This window comes from Epinephelus lanceolatus, chromosome 2 (genome assembly GCF_041903045.1).
Source record: "Epinephelus lanceolatus isolate andai-2023 chromosome 2, ASM4190304v1, whole genome shotgun sequence".
NCBI lineage: Eukaryota > Metazoa > Chordata > Actinopteri > Perciformes > Serranidae > Epinephelus > Epinephelus lanceolatus.
Genome location: NC_135735.1, coordinates 12,600,203 through 12,618,060, shown reverse-complemented (window position 1 = coordinate 12,618,060; position 17,858 = coordinate 12,600,203). Strand labels below are relative to the sequence as shown.

General features: G+C 40.3%; 1 protein-coding gene across 3 annotated transcripts in view; it reads left to right on the top strand.

Annotated features, from left to right (window-relative positions):
* The first annotated feature begins 4,373 nt into the window (after nt 1-4,373).
* Nucleotides 4,374-17,858, top strand: part of znf609b (zinc finger protein 609b) — a 113,386-nt gene continuing 99,901 nt past the window's right edge. The window contains exon 1 of one of the 3 annotated variants that reach the window (XM_033622532.2): nt 4,374-5,537. The gene's annotated coding sequence lies outside the window, so the exon portion shown is untranslated. The remainder of the gene's footprint in view (nt 5,538-17,858) is intronic. The other 2 variants (XM_033622524.2, XM_033622541.2) reach the window with 2 other exon arrangements.

Here is a 17,858-nt window from a genome sequence, read left to right as displayed (position 1 = left end):
CCGGACTGAGACCACCTCTTCAAGAAGGTCTCGCTCCGGTTGTTGTGGTGCACACCAGAGTGTGATTGCTGTGTTCACACCTGCCCAAACAAACCGCACTCAAGGGGTAAACAAACCTGAGTTCGACTGAACTGAACCAAACAGGGTGGGTGTGAAAGCACCCTTATTCCCCCCTTTGCTCACTCTGTGAACGGGAGGCGAATTGTTGCCAGTGATAATTTCGTTCATATGTGTCCATATCCTTCGGCTTTGTGCCATTTTGAATCATTGAAATCTATTAATAATGCCACAGCACTGTATCCTATTATGCTGTTTTGTCATTGTAATTGTAATGATGTTATCTAGTTGTGGGACCAATTTATTCTTCTGCATCTTTGTCACGGCCATTTATGAACGTGCTCTTGCGCTGCCAGTTGTCACAGATCTGTAATTTAAACATGGGCTAAGGAGCAAGTCTCTTTCAGGAGGGTTTCAAGGCTTTACAGTTTCTTTTATAGAGTAATGGAAAGATGATCAGACGCATCAAGCCAACCCCTCTGTGATTCCACATGGCTGGCTGATTAGCCCTTTTTTCACTGATGGAAAACACATGGCGTCCACACAGCTTGTTCATTTCAGGTTTTTTTAGTTGGTGTGACGCTCAGCAGCAGCAGCGAGAGCACTTTGGTTTTTTGGAGCCTCAGCCTTGAAGGGCAGTCATCGTCAGAAATCCGTCCCCCCTCCAGTCCCCACTTGCCACTGACTGTTATTTAGCTTTCCAATGGAGGCTGGCTGTTCCCTTGGGAAGGCATGAGTGTGCCTGCCAGCAGGAATGCATTGGAGGCAGTGGAGGAAGATGGAGGATGGATGGAGGATGGTGAGTAGCTGCTGCTGCTGCTGCTGCTGCTGCTGCTTTCCCCCTCTGTGTGAAAATGAGTCCATTAATTCAGCCCCCCTCCCCTGCCCCCCCCCAAGCCCTCCCTGTGCCTGTTGTCTCTGTTTGTTAGTGAGATGATTCCTTCTGTCATGTCAAAGGCAACATTATCATATTCTTGTTGCCTGGGAAACCAGCGCTGAGAGAGACAACGACTTAAAGCCTTCATGGTGTTTGAAGCTGGTAAACATGAAAGGTTATCCGTGGAGCTGTGAGAGTTAGAATCCTAACATATATGAAAGGGTCTCATTGTTGGAAGCTTTTTTTTTCATTTTTTCCAGCTCGCTGTTCTCAGAGATATTCCCTCTCCGATGTTTGTTAATAGATTCAGTTCAGTGAAATTGGAACATGGCTCAGAGAGTCGCAAAGGTAACGTGTCCAATCTGCCCTGAAGCGTGAAGATCAAGTTGTAATCTCAGCATTGTTTTCTTACTGTGTAATCAGAGTATTAACAGATTTAAAAGTGTTGACAGAAAATCAAGATGCACATTTAATAGTGTTGGAAAAAAGTGAGCCAGCGATTATTTACAGATGATATCAACGACTGCCAGAGAGAGCAATGTTTCCTATAGTGTGTTCATAATTACACTCACTCTCCAAACCAAATGCAATAAGTCTTTATAACAGACCCTTTTATAGTCAGTGTCAAAATGATGTCAGTTTGTTGGCTGGAGGCAAAACACAACACCACCACAGGGCTGTAGGCTACACAGGAGTCTTAAAATGTCATCTTGTTGTGTTATTGGGGGCTAGAAGAGGAGTCATGGCTCAAAACTTAAATTCTATCACCAGCTGCCACTGCCCGTCAACAAAACAAAGACAGCTATGATTAAATGAGATAAGACCAAAGGACTGGACGGAAGCGATCATCAAATATCAGGTTAGGGAAAAAGTATTTACTGTTGTAGGGATGAATAATGTTATGTGTATTAAGGGTTATCATGTCCACCTCATCAGACACTGGGGAGGGATTAAGAGGAATATTGGATTTCTCTGTAACGCTAACTTTTTAGCACATTAGCTAACGTTAGCTTTGATAGCAAAACAAACTGGAGGAAACTGTTCAAGTCTCGTCCTCCTTTGTAAGATTAGCATAGTAATCAACCACAAAGCTTCCTGTGACATCATCCATCCACTGAGTGAGAGCATACGGGTCCAGTCTGGTCCCGTTGGCCAGTGTTTACTTATTCAAGTAACATTGGCGGCGGTCCCGGAGAGTGAGTGACCTGACATGGTGCGTTTGTAAATTCAGTCAGACACTCTACATTAAAATGAGAACCCTGTTGGATGAAGAAATGGAGTGTAATTAACAAAGGTAAAGGTAATGACACAGTGCGGTGCTCTGGATAACCAAACTGTACATTCCAACAGCGTTACAAATTTACGAACAGTCCAGTTGTGCTCTGACACACTGAATGAGTATTTCTGAATGCACCACTTGTATCATCTTCCTCCATTGTCTAAAACAAGCCAACAGAACTTGTTAGCTAGTGCTAGCTAATGGTTGTGGAGAATTGTTTTGCCTGAAGCTAAGCCCCGCCCACCAGAAAACATTGCATTGTTTACTAACAGTAAAAGGGTCTATAGGCTGCTTTAATGTTACCACTTTCTAATTACATAATTTATTTGAGGTTTCTAAGCTGTAGATAGCAGCTTTATTGATGATTAATATATCATCTATTTTGTTTAGTTATAAGCAATTGATATGAACAATGTTTGGGTTGCCAGGTTGTGACAGATTCCTTTGGCTGGTGTTCGTTGTCCTCCAACATTACACCTCCTTTATCTTTTCGGATAAGCTCTTCAGTTCATGCTGTGTAAAAAAAGATCTTAATCTCAATGTTTCTTCCATTACTGATGTCAGTAAAATCCTGGCTGCGGCTCTGTCCCCGGCCACCAGCTAAGTGGCTGTAACTCAACACAGCAATGTGCCAGTTGTGCAGCTGTGGAATGTAAATAAGTGCATTTACTCAAGTACTGAAATGTTGTACATTTCTGACATACTTGTACTTTCTACTCCTCTAGCCTATACTTTAAAGGACAAATAAAGTACTTTTTACTCCATTTATGACACATATAGTTACTTTTTACTTAAATAATCTTCTTATCTGATGCAGTATATCTGAAATTGGTTCCACATCGACAAAACTACAACATTAAAATGCTCTTACATGTATTTGTTAGTGATAAACACAAAATAACAGACAGAGGCTATAGTACTCTATAACGGCTTAAACTTACAGCCCATGGGCCAAATTTGACCCGAGAAGTTCCCAAATCCTAGAAACACCCACCTGTCCTGGGCTACTATGACTGGATTTGCCATTTGGCAAAAATCAGTGAGGGCCATAGACTGTGTAAAATAAGGTCAGGACAGCAAACCTTCAAAGGGTGAAAAAAGGCAATTTGTTTATTATTTAAAGCCTGCTGATAGATATTATTAATGTTTGGTTATTGGCCTCCTGTGCAAAGCAAGGTGAGTATTTCTAGCTGAATGCAAGTCTTTGAAAAGAGCCTCTTTTGAAAGCCTACTTCAAGCAGGCTTCGTGTTGCTGATAAATTTACTTCTGTGCATTTTTCTTAAGTAACATTTTGAATTTGAGTTATCTCACTCTCTTGGAAAAAGACTGGTAAACCAAATTCCATTAATTGGATTAAAGAATTATCCATAACTCAACCTCTGGAAAAGATTACAAACAAAAAGTATACAAATAAGTTACTATTTTTTATTATTGTTGTTTGAATTTTGTTAAATCTTATGAGGTATTTGAAAATTAATTAAGATATTGCTGGAAAAAAAATCACCAAAGTTGCACCATTTATCACAGCCAGAAACTGTAAAAATAGAAATTATCATTGAATTTTTTCACATTTCTGTCGTTCCTTGGACACATAATGTTTGACAGACACATCTGCCAGAAAAACAGAATCAAATCTGATCTTAAAATAGTGATATTTCATCGAAATTACTTTATTGTAAGTCTCATTTGGCCAAAAATAAACCTTTTGCGCTGGCTTACCATTTTCTTTTTATTTTAATGCACATTTCATTATTTCTTTATTTTATTTATTGCTTTATATTTGCACACTTTTATTTCATACTCTTATTCTTACGTTTTATAATTCTCTATTCTTTACATCAGTGCAGCTGTAACGAATCATAATTTCCCCTTGAGGAGTGTTTCTGATTCTGATGCACAACAAGAGTGTAAAAACCCAGGCTTTTTTTTTTTCATTTATGTTGGAGACAGGATCATGCAAGTCACTTGGAGAAGCTTATGGAAAAATATTTGTATCTTTGGGGAAGGTCAAAAAACTGAAGTCACGCCCCTGCCTCCTGTGATAGGTAAAGAACAGTCCCTAATGGAGTGTTTTTTTCCCCCAACAGTATCTTTATTGATTTTAACAACAGTAAACAAAGACCTACACATACACACATCCGGTATGTGTACGTTTACATCCACAGACACGTAAAAGAAAAAGACAATAAAAAAAAGAAAGAAAATATATAAATAAAAAAGGAAGAAAATATGTAAATAAAAAGGAAGAGAATAAATAAATAAAAATAAGGAAGAAAATATGTAAATAAAAAGGAACAAAAATAAGTGAATAAAAAAGGAAGAAAATAAGTAAATAAAAATAAGGAAGAAAATGAGATCACAAATTACAGGTTGAGGATCTGGTTAAAGGTCACGCTTTAATGTTCAAATTTGAGGAACTTTGACAGATTTGGACATTGCAGAGGGTCACTTATAGTATACAACCCAACATGTGGGTTAAGTCTGTCCTCTCTAGATAACACATGAAGGGACCCCAGATGTTCTGAAAGAGTGATTGATTACCTCTGATAGTGTATGTAATTTTTTTCCAAGGGCAGAGATGTTGATAGTTCAGAAATCCATCTACCTAGACTCGGCTTACTGACTCCTTCCATGAAGGAGCATTAACTCTTTAAGCCAGCAACAGGCCCATAATGGAGCATGTGTAGGATATATATGCTTTAAGTTATATGGAGGATCTGAGTCAGGTTGGCTCAGCTGGGGTCTGTAACTCTCTGTAAACAAACACATGTAAATCACAGTCCACTCAGAGTGCTGATCCAGTTCCGTGTCTTAAACCCGGTGCTCCGTGGAGTGTGACAGTTCAATCCGACCGGAGCACCTCCTCCTGGGTTTCCTCCCCGCTCCCTCCCGCTGCTGCTGGTTGGCTACATTGTATCAGTTCCCACACGAAGAACCACCGCGGCACTCATCCTGAAACGGTGAATACGGGGGGAATTAACCTGGATGGGAAGCTCTCCGCTGTGGGATTAATCGCCAGAAGGTCGCGGGAGAGGACTGGACTTGTGTCGGGCTCGAGGCGGCGCCGATAAAATGCCCTCCGGACTCGGGGTGTTTTCGATGAGGACAGTATCTCGAAGTGTGATGGCAGAAGTCCAGTGAATCGCTGGCCTCCCCTCCTCTCTTGTGTTGGATGTCTTGGGGAGTGCGCTGCCACTGGTTTCTGGTGCTCCAGTCTTCCTCAGAGCTCTTATCCTGATTCACACTCTTGATTTGTTGTTTTTATGGAGTGCACACCACCATGGACGGACCAGGGTTTGGAATAGGAGTGGCTAGCTAAGTCGGTAAGTTACTACATGTCTCTCTTTTATCTCTTTGCCCCTCTCTTATTGTTGACTACGACTCGTTAGCCATTTAACGTTAGCCTTGCGTGCAAAGCGAGCTGGTTAGCTTCTCCACCGTATAGCCAACACAGCATGCAGCAGCAGGCGAGCTAGCCAAGCCTGACTGCACTCTGAGCTCATTGTTTCACTCTGCCAGCTAGCGTACTAGTCACATTAGCTCATTACACCGAGCTAACTTAGCCCTGCTAGCTTCTGGAAGTTCAACCAACGTGTAAACATGGAAAACGAGTACTCAAGTAACGTTAAAGCACCTAAATGCTAACTATTACTGTGGGTGCATGGGGAGTAACGGTCAGCGCGTGGAGAGTAACGTCCATTACTCGTTACAAAAACACTTGCCTCCATTTATAATTGCCATTTAAAGTTAAATATTAGACAGTAAATGTGTTGGATAAAGTTAAAGCTGCAGATTCCACCAGTGCTTGGTGTCTAGTGTTTCCCAAGCTGGGCACCGGGGACCCCAGGGCACCCATTAGAGGGTCACCCCCATGTTCCCAGGGTGCTATGTCTCTTCATATAACCCAACATTGTAAAAGATTGGTTTGGGATAGCTTTGCATTTCAAATTGCAAAATAACCAAAGGCTATGGAGGTTTAAAATGCAGTTTGAACTGTAAATATCCGTCCAGCCACTTTGGAGGTATCAGTGTCTAAAGTCAGGAAAACTGTCTTGCATTGCACACAAGTTAAAGCAGGGGTGTCAAACATACGGCCCGGGGGCCAGAACCAGGCCGCCAAAGGGTCCAGTCTAGCCCACTGGATGATTTTACACCTTTTGTTGATGCACAGAGGTTTTAAGAGCAGTTAAAACCAGTGAGTCGATACCTCCTGTGAAATACTGCCTCAGAGGCTTTTCCACTTCGACTGGAATACAGTTCTCTGAAATAACAGTGAATACTCTTGATATAATCTAACATTGTAAAACACTGGTTTGGGATATCTTTGCATTTCAAATTGCAGAATAACCAAGAGCTATGGATGGGTAAAATACAGTTTGAATGGTAAATATCCATCCAGCCACTGTGGAGATATCAGTGTCTAAAGTCAAGAAAACTGGCTTGCATTGCACTCAAGTTAAGGCAGGGGTGACAAACATACAGCCCGGGGGCCAGAACCAGCCACCAAAGGGTCCAATCTGGGCCACTGGATGGTCTTGCACGGTGTAAGAGGTTTCAGTGAGTAGATATTTCATGTAAAATACTCAGAGGCCTTTTCACTCCGACTAGAACACAGCTCTCTGACATAACAATGAATACTTTCTGTGGCCATATTTAAAGATATTGAATTTTGTGCAAAATGTTATCAACCAGCAGCGTCAGTACAAAAGAATCTGGATTCTTCAACAGCTTCCACTATAATGGAAAGTTATATATAAAAGTCCCGTAAGGAAAGTTAGTAGTGGACTGACTGAATGTGGAAAAACTGAGACATACTGGTGAATTTGCACATCATTTTTCGTAGGATAGTTTGGGCTGTTTGTCACTTGTTTTGTAAATGGACAAACGTTTTCTGAAAAGACGTATTTACTGTAAAAAAAAAAAAGGGAAAAATTTGAAGGGGTTGTTATGAAGTGGGTTCCGGCCCACTTGAGATCAAATTGGTCTGTATGTGGCCAATGAACTAAAATGAGTTTGACACCCCTGAGGTAAGGGTGTAGGTTTCAACGAGTATAAAATATTGACCCAGGGAAACATACATTGATCATTTTATCAAGGGAGAAACATTGCTGAGAACATCAAACCCTTTGAAAGGTCTATTTAACTTATCATAAAGACACTGAGCAGGGGGACACTGATATGTTTCCTCACTGACTAGGGGATTTTATCTCAGGAAAAACAGAAAATGAAACATTTTCACCAACGTGTCACTCTCGAGGTTTCAACACAATGTGAGAATATGTGTGAGACATGACTATTTGAACCCTACGTTTCACTTCCGTTCCTGGTGCCACAGTTTGTTACACTTCTAAAAACATCCAGAACAAAGTCTTCTCCGAGGGGACAAGATCTCATTAAAATGGTGGATTGTGGTCTAATAAATTTTGGGACCCTTCTCTCCCGATTACTCAGATTCTTTTTGTTGGCTGGTGTTACTGGGGCTGTCCCATCTCCCCTGAAGTGAGTCATTCAATTAAAGTACTTTTTTTGTTTAACTAGACCACTATGGGCTAACCCTGTGGTCTGTGCTGCTCCATGGAGTATGACAGGACCACATGAAAGACCGGCCAAGTAGTCTACAGCCCAGTACTCTGTTAAAGCTTGCAGAATTTCCTAATTTCTCTCAATGGTTAACTACAAAACACTAAGAAGAAGTTTCTTAAACACTGCCGCTAACTACAGGTTGCCTTTGAACGGAGCAGTATTAACCTAAAGTTCAGTTAGCCATATTTGAATTGGCTAAATGACACATTTTTGGAGGAAGTGTGAGATGTGGTTTTAATTACAACATACAGTTGTCATTGTTCCCAGCGCACCACTGCCAACTGTTAATCAGTTGTAAACATATGTTATTTGTGCTTCTGTTTTGACTAATGCATCTGCATAGTGCTTACAATGCATCTCTAAAGGTCCTCCATCTGGTGTGACTAAATCAGTGGCTATCTAGTTGAATGCCACATCCACACTAATGCCTGTTTAATTTCAAAACGATGTTACGAAACAAAAACAGTCTCTGTAAACACAAGTATTTTATCAGAAATAATCTCCGTCTATACCAACATGCCTGAATATGCACATGACCATTTATGTACACTGGACATGCCAGTGTAAACAAGAAGCAGATATTAGATTGTTTACTCTGTGGTTAGTTGCTTAATTACAGAAAATACTACGGAAATGGTGAAATGTAAGACCAGAGATTTCTTTGCTTGGACCCACAATGAGGTTGAACTATTACTGAAAGAAACACATGAATATAAGGCAATCAAGGTGGCATTAAACAGATCGGGATTTGTTGCAAAGCAAATACGGCAACATAGTTCAGTGGTACCAGGAGCATTAGCCATCGCTGGAGAAAGCCATGACAATTGGAAAGAATTACCCACAGAAGAGGGTTGAAATTACAGAAACTAATTGATACTTTGGCTTGGCTCAAAAAAGGGTTTCTGCATCGTGATTTTCAAAAGTCTTCTTTTCCGCCCTCCTAGACTCAAACGCAACCCTGAAATTTTTAAACGAAGACAGGTTCAGCAGTGTTTTCAAATATCTCCATTTAAGGGGTTTCAAAATGCCAAAGTAGTGTGGACACTAGATTTAAATGTAGCAGTAGTTACGCGTTTAAAATGAAAATGTTGTAGTGTGGGCGCAGCCTAACTGAGTGTTAAGCATTACCTCACAGACACATATTTGAGAGAGGGTCGATAGTGTTTGTAAAAACGGCCATCCAATTCTGCATCAAGTGTTAAATGCATAAATTGGCTAACCCAATCTAGGCCGATACATCTGCGTATAGATCACTGCAAATCCACTGGTTATGTACATGTTAACAAAAATTGCCAACATAAATGCCAAACTACACGCAAATATTGATATCGGTATCTGCCTCAAGAAACCAGTATTGGTTGGGTTATAGCGTGCACTTACCCACACAGGGATAGGCAAATTTTGTCTATAACTGAAGGCGAGAGCTGCCATAAGGTGTGTTGTCAGTGAAATGGTTGGTTTGTTTGTTCATTTCAGTTGCTTGCCAAAAATTTTTATCGCCCATTGTCAATATTTGTCTAGATAATTGCACCAATAACCAAAGCAAGAGAAGGGAAACTTTGAATATTTGTTATTGAAACATTTTCCTTGAGGGCCTTGAACATTTCCGGCTAATGCTGCAGTTAATTTGAAATATCAGTTTGGCAGCTCTTTTGTCCGGGTGTGGCAATAACTCTGCACTGGGGGCACTGGTGAAGGAATGAATCTTCCTACAGACAATTGTAGTTATAACTGTAGTGTTAATCCACTTTGCTCTAGTGTGTCATGGAATAAACATGGCTGATTTACACCATCAGTGTTTTGGATCTTCTTAGTTTACCATTCAGTTAGCTAGCAGCAGACTTTTTCATGTGTAATACTTTAGTCTTTGTCACAGAGGTCTGTAGGTAACAGTTTGTTTTGCTTGGAGTGTAGCCTTGGTATGCTGCAGCAGCCACTATTTGTCTTTGTAGTTGAGAATGATTTTCGGCGTCATACAGGAAGTAATGTCTCACACAGCACCTAAAAAGCGATGAATTAATAGTGTGGGTCGCTCACCAATAAAGTGTTTCAGTGTTCGGGACATTTCACCATTGTACGCAGCCAGCCACAGAGGACTATTTCAGTCCAGGGAGCAGTGAAGATCAACTTTACTAGAGCTACTGTAATTTGTCAGCTGTGCCTATAAATGATTCAAGCCTTTCACTTAGCCTGTAAGAGTGTTTGGTCAGCATTGATTCATTACTGACTCTTTTGTATTGATTTTATACATTTTAAGGGTGTTTTACGTTGAGACCTTTTATTACTTATTCTTCTCATGCACTCGTTCATAATGAAATCAATACAAGATATAGTAATATAACGCCATCAAGCCCAGAGGATTTCACAATGCCAAGGATTTTTTTTTACCCAAAATTGAAATTATGTAGCTGGCAAAATAGTTGTTGGCACAGTGGTGTTCCTGTTAATAACTGTAGAACTTCTTTAGAACAAACATGTTCATTTGTTCCTTTCTATCTTTTCTTGTGAGGAAACTTCGGCTCAGTGTGAGGCAGGGAGCTGGTACCGCTTCCTTTCCAGCTGACTACCTTTTCAAAGGCAGCTCCTCTCCATCTGATTACCTTTTTTTTTTAGTAGTAATTTGTTCTAATCATTGTAAGGGTGTTAGGAGCCTTGTTGTAGCATGCCAGACACATTTTATACAATCTGACAGCGCCATCAATTGTAAAGTGGAAGGGAAATTTAAGACTCCAAGCTCCACACAATAGCATGACATTTTATAGTTGTTAGAGATGTGTAAATTTGCCCAGTGCTTGGATGAGAGCCTGAGGTGAACATTAGAGCAATGTCACTTGAGGAAATAACTATTTCCTCATTCACTAGTTTGATTTTTGCAATGGCAGAGCTGCTGGGATGTTTCAGTAGGGGAGCAACGACAACAGCTTTCACACAGACGTGTTTCTGTTGAATAGAAGGAAATATTAAGTTTCAAGGTTCTGCAAAAACAGTGAAAGTTTGTGTATTGTTTTGTGTTTATGTTGACCAGCCGTTCACCTTTTTAAAATCTGCTCCGCATCAGGCTGGGTATCAAAGACACAGTGTGAAGGAACAGAATTTAATAGTGTTTGTTTAGAGGTCCAGGGCATCAGATTAGTCCAGGACAAGGGGATTATGTTGGCTTTGTAAGGCTCCCGTCATCTCATGGCCTCACACCAGCTGATGGCAAACTAAGAAAGGATTTAGCCCATATCCTTAAAGGCAGCTGGCAATTTGAAAAGGCTTCCAGGCACCTTTTTAAAAGCACCTGAATGAAGCCATGCACTTTAGGTGAATGTATACCCACATATGCGCCTATGTTCTTGGTTTTTATTTTGAGAAGAGTGTGCATTCCTTCATATTAAGAATCCATATTAAGCCTCATAATATAGTTAGTGTCATTAAATAGGTTGTGATGCGATGGAGCACCTTTTGAGGTTTAAAACATCCTGCAGCATTTCCCCAAGGTTGAGATTTGTTTGAAGTGGTCGTCCCTAAGTGATGGGGGTTGGGCTTGTTTGAGCACGGATGGGAAGCTCCAACATTCAGCTCTCGAGAGCCTGCAAAAAAAACATCATTACATACATGACCTGACTTCCAGATGGTAGTCTGTAATTGTAAATTCAAATCAGTGCAATTGCACACAGCAGGCTTTTTTTACTGCATTAAATAGGTAGACATTAAAAGGGAAGAAGTAATATTAAGATTTTTTGGGGGGTAGAGTCTCAGGATTTCACGGTCAAGCTCTATGTCCCTTATTCTGATGTTAGCCCTTTAGATATCTGTCAATGCACAGCAGAGTTGCAACAATAAAATTAGTTTAATATGCCATCCCAGCTGCCAGAAAAAATGTTGGCATTGTATGTTTCTGCAAACCACGGATATGTTACATTAATAATTTAGGAGAAACATTGAAATCTGATGTTTTAACAGCGCTGTGGTTAACGTGCAGCTAGGTTTAGGCACAAAAAACACTTCGTTACGGTGAGGGAAAGATCCTGTTTTGGCTTAAAATACCCGGTCTTGGGGGGCACAACCTTAGCAAGAAAAGCTGTGATGACTCGGAATAAAACAGCGGCTTTTCATGCAACTATCCTTGAAAGAAAGGCAGCATTGTGTCTGTAAGAAACAGCTGCTTTTCATGCAACTAATTTGGCAGGAAAGGCAGCAAAGTGTTGGTAGGAAACAGCTGCTTTTCATGCCACTATCCTTAATAGAAAGGCAGAAATATGTCGGTAAGAAACAGCTGCTTTTCATGCCACTATCTTTAAAGGAAAGGCAGAAATATGTCGGTAAGAAACAGCTGCTTTTCATGCCACTATCCTTAAAGGAAAGGCAGAAATATGTTGGTAAGAAACAGCTGCTTTTCATGCCACTAATTTGGCAGGAAAGACAGCAGTGTGTTGATAAGAAACAGCTGCTTTTCATGCCACTATCCTTAAAGGAAAGGCAGAAATATGTCGGTAAGAAACAGCTGCTTTTCATGCCACTATCCTTAAAGGAAAGGCAGAAATATGTCGGTAAGAAACAGCTGCTTTTCATGCCACTATCCTTAAAGGAAAGGCAGCAATGTGTTGGTAGGAAACAGCTACTTTTCATGCCACTATCCTTAAAGGAAAGGCAGAAATATGTTGGTAAGAAACAGCTGCTTTTCATGCCACTAATTTGGCAGGAAAGACAGCAGTGTGTTGATAAGAAACAGCTGCTTTTCATGCCACTATCCTTAAAGGAAAGGCAGAAATATGTCGGTAAGAAACAGCTGCTTTTCATGCCACTATCCTTAAAGGAAAGGCAGAAATATGTCGGTAAGAAACAGCTGCTTTTCATGCCACTATCCTTAAAGGAAAGGCAGCAATGTGTTGGTAGGAAACAGCTACTTTTCATGCCACTATCCTTAAAGGAAAGGCAGCAATGTGTTGATAAGAAACAGCTGCTTTTCATGCCACTATCCTTAAAGGAAAGGCAGCAAGGTGTTGGTAGGAAACAGCTGCTTTTCATGCCAACTATCCTTAAAGGAAAGGCAGCAATGTGTCGGTAAGAATCGGCTGCTTGTCATGCCATTAATTTGGCAGGAAAGGCAGCAGTGTGTTGATAAGAAACAGCTGCTTTTCATACCACTATCCTTAAAGAAAAAGCAGAAATGTGTCGGTAAGAAACAGCTGCTTTTCATGCCACTATCCTTAAAGGAAAGGCAGAAATATGTCGGTAAGAAACAGCTGCTTTTCATGCCACTATCCTTAAAGGAAAGGCAGAAATATGTCGGTAAGAAACAGCTGCTTTTCATGCCACTATCCTTAAAGGAAAGGCAGCAATGTGTTGGTAGGAAACAGCTACTTTTCATGCCACTATCCTTAAAGGAAAGGCAGCAATGTGTTGATAAGAAACAGCTGCTTTTCATACCACTATCCTTAAAGGAAAGGCAGCAAGGTGTTGGTAGGAAACAGCTGCTTTTCATGCCAACTATCCTTAAAGGAAAGGCAGCAATGTGTCGGTAAGAATCGGCTGCTTGTCATGCCATTAATTTGGCAGGAAAGGCAGCAGTGTGTTGATAAGAAACAGCTGCTTTTCATACCACTATCCTTAAAGAAAAAGCAGAAATGTGTCGGTAAGAAACAGCTGCTTTTCATACCACTATCCTTAAAGGAAAGGCAGCACTGTATCAGTAAAAAACAGCTGCTTTTCATGCCACTATCCTTGAAAGAAAGGCAGCAGTGTATTGGTAAAACAATTGCTTTGCATGCCACTATCCTGGCAGGAAATGCACTGATGTCTCTGTAAAAAAAAAACAACAACTGCTATTCCTGCCACTATCCCTGCTTGAAAAACACTAATGGGTGACTACAAAACACCTACGTTTGGAGCCTAAAAAGCTGCTGGAAATGGCACTGTCTCCTCCACCTCCAAATGACAGTCAGCTCATGTACTACGTCACTTTAGAAACGTTGATATATTGTATTCATGGTTTGCAGAAAGTACAAAATAGCTGCCAACGTTTTAATCTGGCAACACTGAATCCACAACTGTTTTGACAATCTGTTAATTGATATAATTTTTAAGTAAAGAATTCAATGTGAAACTCTCCAATGCTGCTTTTATGTGTCTTAACAGTATGGTAAATGAAATATCTTGGGGCTGTGTTTCATTCGATGGCATCACCTGTAAACTATGTTATATAGGCCAAATGAATAACTGAGAAAATATGCAATGCAGTTTTTTATTTTCCTCCAGCTGCATACAGCACACTTGGCCTAAAGTGGGCTCACATTAGAATTTAAGTTCTGTAGATACTTGTTTAAACAGTTGAATAGGTCTGCATTAGAAGAAAGCCTGCATCAAAGCTTTCCTGTAATGGGTTAAGTGTTTTGTATTGTGCTCTATAGTTTTCTGTGAAAAACCTGTAGTGAGAAGTGTCATCTGGAGCTGCTGTGGGTGGAACATTTGAACAGCGTTTGGATCGTCTCTTCCACAGGAACAAAATGCCGAGGTTCAAATGCAGCTTTCAGCCAACAGCAGTGCTTAGGAGGCACCTGAGAAATATTTAAATGTTGCAGAAACGGTACCAATGGAAACAACAGCTCACTTCACTCACAGACCTGCACCCGCTTCTGTAAACATCATTAATTAAAACGGCTTGTTGCTGTTTTATTTGCTCTTATTCAAACGTTAGAGTGCAGCGAGGCGTTTTTCTGACAGCTCGTGGTTTCCTTGAGATGCACCGGGTCGGAGTAAACAAAGGATCTGAAATGGATCTGCGTTTCTATAGTCAATATTGATCCACCCACCCATCCATCCACCCATCCTGTGAACTGTTGTGTTAGCCTGTGTGAGAACACCACCTCCTTTATTTCCTGGGGCTGCTATTTGTAAAGTCGACCAGATGTGACAGTCGTTATTTGTATTGTTGAGTCGGACATGGATTGACAAAAATATGCAACTCTGCTTTAGTTTTTATAGCACTGAGTGGATTTCTCACAGGCGAATTGCTAATTACAGCAAAAAAAAAAAGCACACATTGAATGCTTGTTGCACAGTTGCTGCTTTGCCAGAGACTGGTGATCCATCTTTTCCTGGGATGCGAGCCCAGGTTACACTCAACTCTCCCCCACACAAGCTATAAAGATATTGTCAGCTTTTGTGGCGCAGCACAGTCTTGAGTGCTGCGAAAATGCTGTCTCATTTGCCTTTAGTTTGAAGTATCGCGCTCCGTGTTCTTAGAGAGGAAAGCCACGGCAAAATCATGAATCAATACAAGCTGCTTTTGATAGGTTTGATTTTATTTTTGTGTTGTTGCTGTGATAACGAAGCCCCCTTCAAATTGCATTAATGTATTAGACACACAATTGCTTTCAGTACTGTCTTCATTCATCCACTCATAAGCAACATGACCTCGTTAATCACTCTCGCTTCACTTGTTCCTGACACTGGTGATCTTTTCACTGCAAGTTACACACGGCAATTTTCCATCCATAAATGACTGATTAATACACCAGTGTACAGGAAATGATATGAGGTTGTGATATTTTAAAGCTGTTCTACACTTGAAAACATAATTTGTTGACAGAAAGCAGAAACTCCAATGTCCTCCCATATGTATGTAAGCTTGATTTTAACTGTCTTTTATAAAGATGCATTTTTTGGGTCGAGCTTATTGTCGAGAAAGAAAGTTGCGATGTGTGGGAATTCCTCAGAGCTACATCAATACTTGAGCGTGGCGGCAGTGGGTGGTTCTGAGACACTGTCCCCGTTGCCCTAATCATACTGCAGAACCCACTATCATCTGCAGAATCAAAGGGAAACCGTCGTCTCTCGGATGACACATGCATCACTTGTGATATTGACGAGTAAATGAGAGAACATCCACGAAGGATAAAATTGCTGCAGTCTAAAATGGAAACAGATGATCAAGTGGAACTTCAGCGTGAATGTCAATACTTTCTGAAAAAGTAGGGTTTTTTTTTTTTTTGCTTCCACAGCTGTCTTAATACGAACAGAGATCTACTATCCTGTTTCAAATCACCGCCTGAGCACACATGGTATCAGAATTGTTATATCCATTTAAGTTTAAAACATTCCCATCAAAGCTGCTTCAGTTTATAGACCACTGAAGTGTTGTAATTTCAGGCTCACAGTGATCATGTCCAGTTATAAAAAATCAACTGAGATTACAGACTTCAGTTGTTTGATTTTTGCAGAAGATATAAACATCACGGGGCGAGTTTATGAGGCAATATGTGTTTTCACTTGTTCAGTTGTGGGAACATCACTTAAGAAACGAGTACTGGATGCTTTTTTTTTTCAGTTTAACATTTTATAGCGTGACTCAAACTGGATCACATCTGCGTTATCAGTTCCAAGGAATCCCCATAAAATCTACCAGTTTTGAGCGTAATAGTCAGTGTTGGCGTGCAGTTACAGGCAGTCGTGTGAGTGCCCTCAGGGTCTGACAGTCATGGTTGGCCATTTGCCCTCTGCAACCACACTTGGACCAGTGTCAACCATTTTGTGTAGTCTTGTTGCTGCTTTTGGTAACCAGCACATTGACTCCTCTGTCCTTGACATGAGAGCTTTCACATGGGCAAATAAGAGTGTTGCTTTTGTGTTTTGTTGGAAATGACAGAATATGTGTAAAGTTCGCATTGAATTCAAAATAAGTCAGACTTCAGTGATAAACCCAGGGGACATTTTTTTGACACTGAGGGAGGTAAACCCAACAAAAGAGTTATAAACCAAGGTTGGGCATAAGAGTGTAGTGATACATTGATGTCAATAAACATATCAACTAAACAGTCAAAGATCTAATATAATCAATGCAAAGTAAAAACATTGATAACTGTCGTCATCTTTAAAATATGCATTTATTTTGAAATTCCCATGGCACTTCTATGTCACCATTTCCATCCAAGAGAACCTCCTTCTTAAACATTCAAACATTAGTAACGTCCCAGCGCCAGGCAGACAATGGTGAGCAGTCAAGAAAATGGCGAGGATATTATATATAAATATATATATATATATATATATATATATATATATATATATATATATATATATATATACTGATAACGCCATATATTGAATGGGAACCCTGAATTGAATTGAAATAAAATCGTTTTCAAACTGTATGGTTTGACTAAAATGAACAATGACAGCAATATAGTCCACGATGAGCAGCGCTAAAATCAACCTGCGTAGTTGTCCCTCCATTGTGACATTAGAAAGTGTCGCATTTATCTTGCAAGTGTACTCTTCTTCAGCGTTTGCTTTACTTCCTGGATTTTTCCCACATGGAAATTCTGACCAATCAAGAGCAGCTTTCTCACGCAAGGCATTTTATCTGGTCTGCTTGTAAATGCTGCCGTGAGAACATGAACTAACTCTAACAAAATAAGTCCCTGATTCAGACCAAAGCAAGCGAACTCTAGGTCTGAAAGCGCCCTTAATAAGACAGTTAAGCTAGTCTTAGTTCGGTTAAAAAAAAAAGCGCTAATAGAGCCTGTGGAATGTAGGGAACTCAGCGTTCGTCTCCCAGTTGAAACTATGGGTCACACAGGCCTGCATAAATATATAGGCAGTCAGCAGTTGTTGGGCAGACGATTGCCAGTTGGAACATTTTAACATAATGCCCAACCCAGTAGAATATAGGCTTACTGATTTGTCGATCAAATCAGACACAAGTTAGGAGCTACAGATCTGATGAGGCTGCGGGAAGTCATCATTATCTGTCCCTGTTCATTTTCCAATTAATCCGACAAGCTGATGGAACCAGATTCCCTTATTTGGGCTGAAAATTAGATGTCATCCTTTGAAGGAAAATCAATCGAAAAATCATATTAAACATGTCAATCTCAAGAGAAGAGATCTTAAACAAATGTGATTAGAAAATGGAGTTAATAGAAAACAAGTAAATAATGCACACATGCAATAATCAACGCTATTAATTTACCCATTATAGAAAAACATCTAGTAATGGCCCTGAACAGATCACAGTGAATCTGCAGGCAGTGTACATTGTTTTGTTCTGTCTTCAGTGCCATGATGCTAACAGC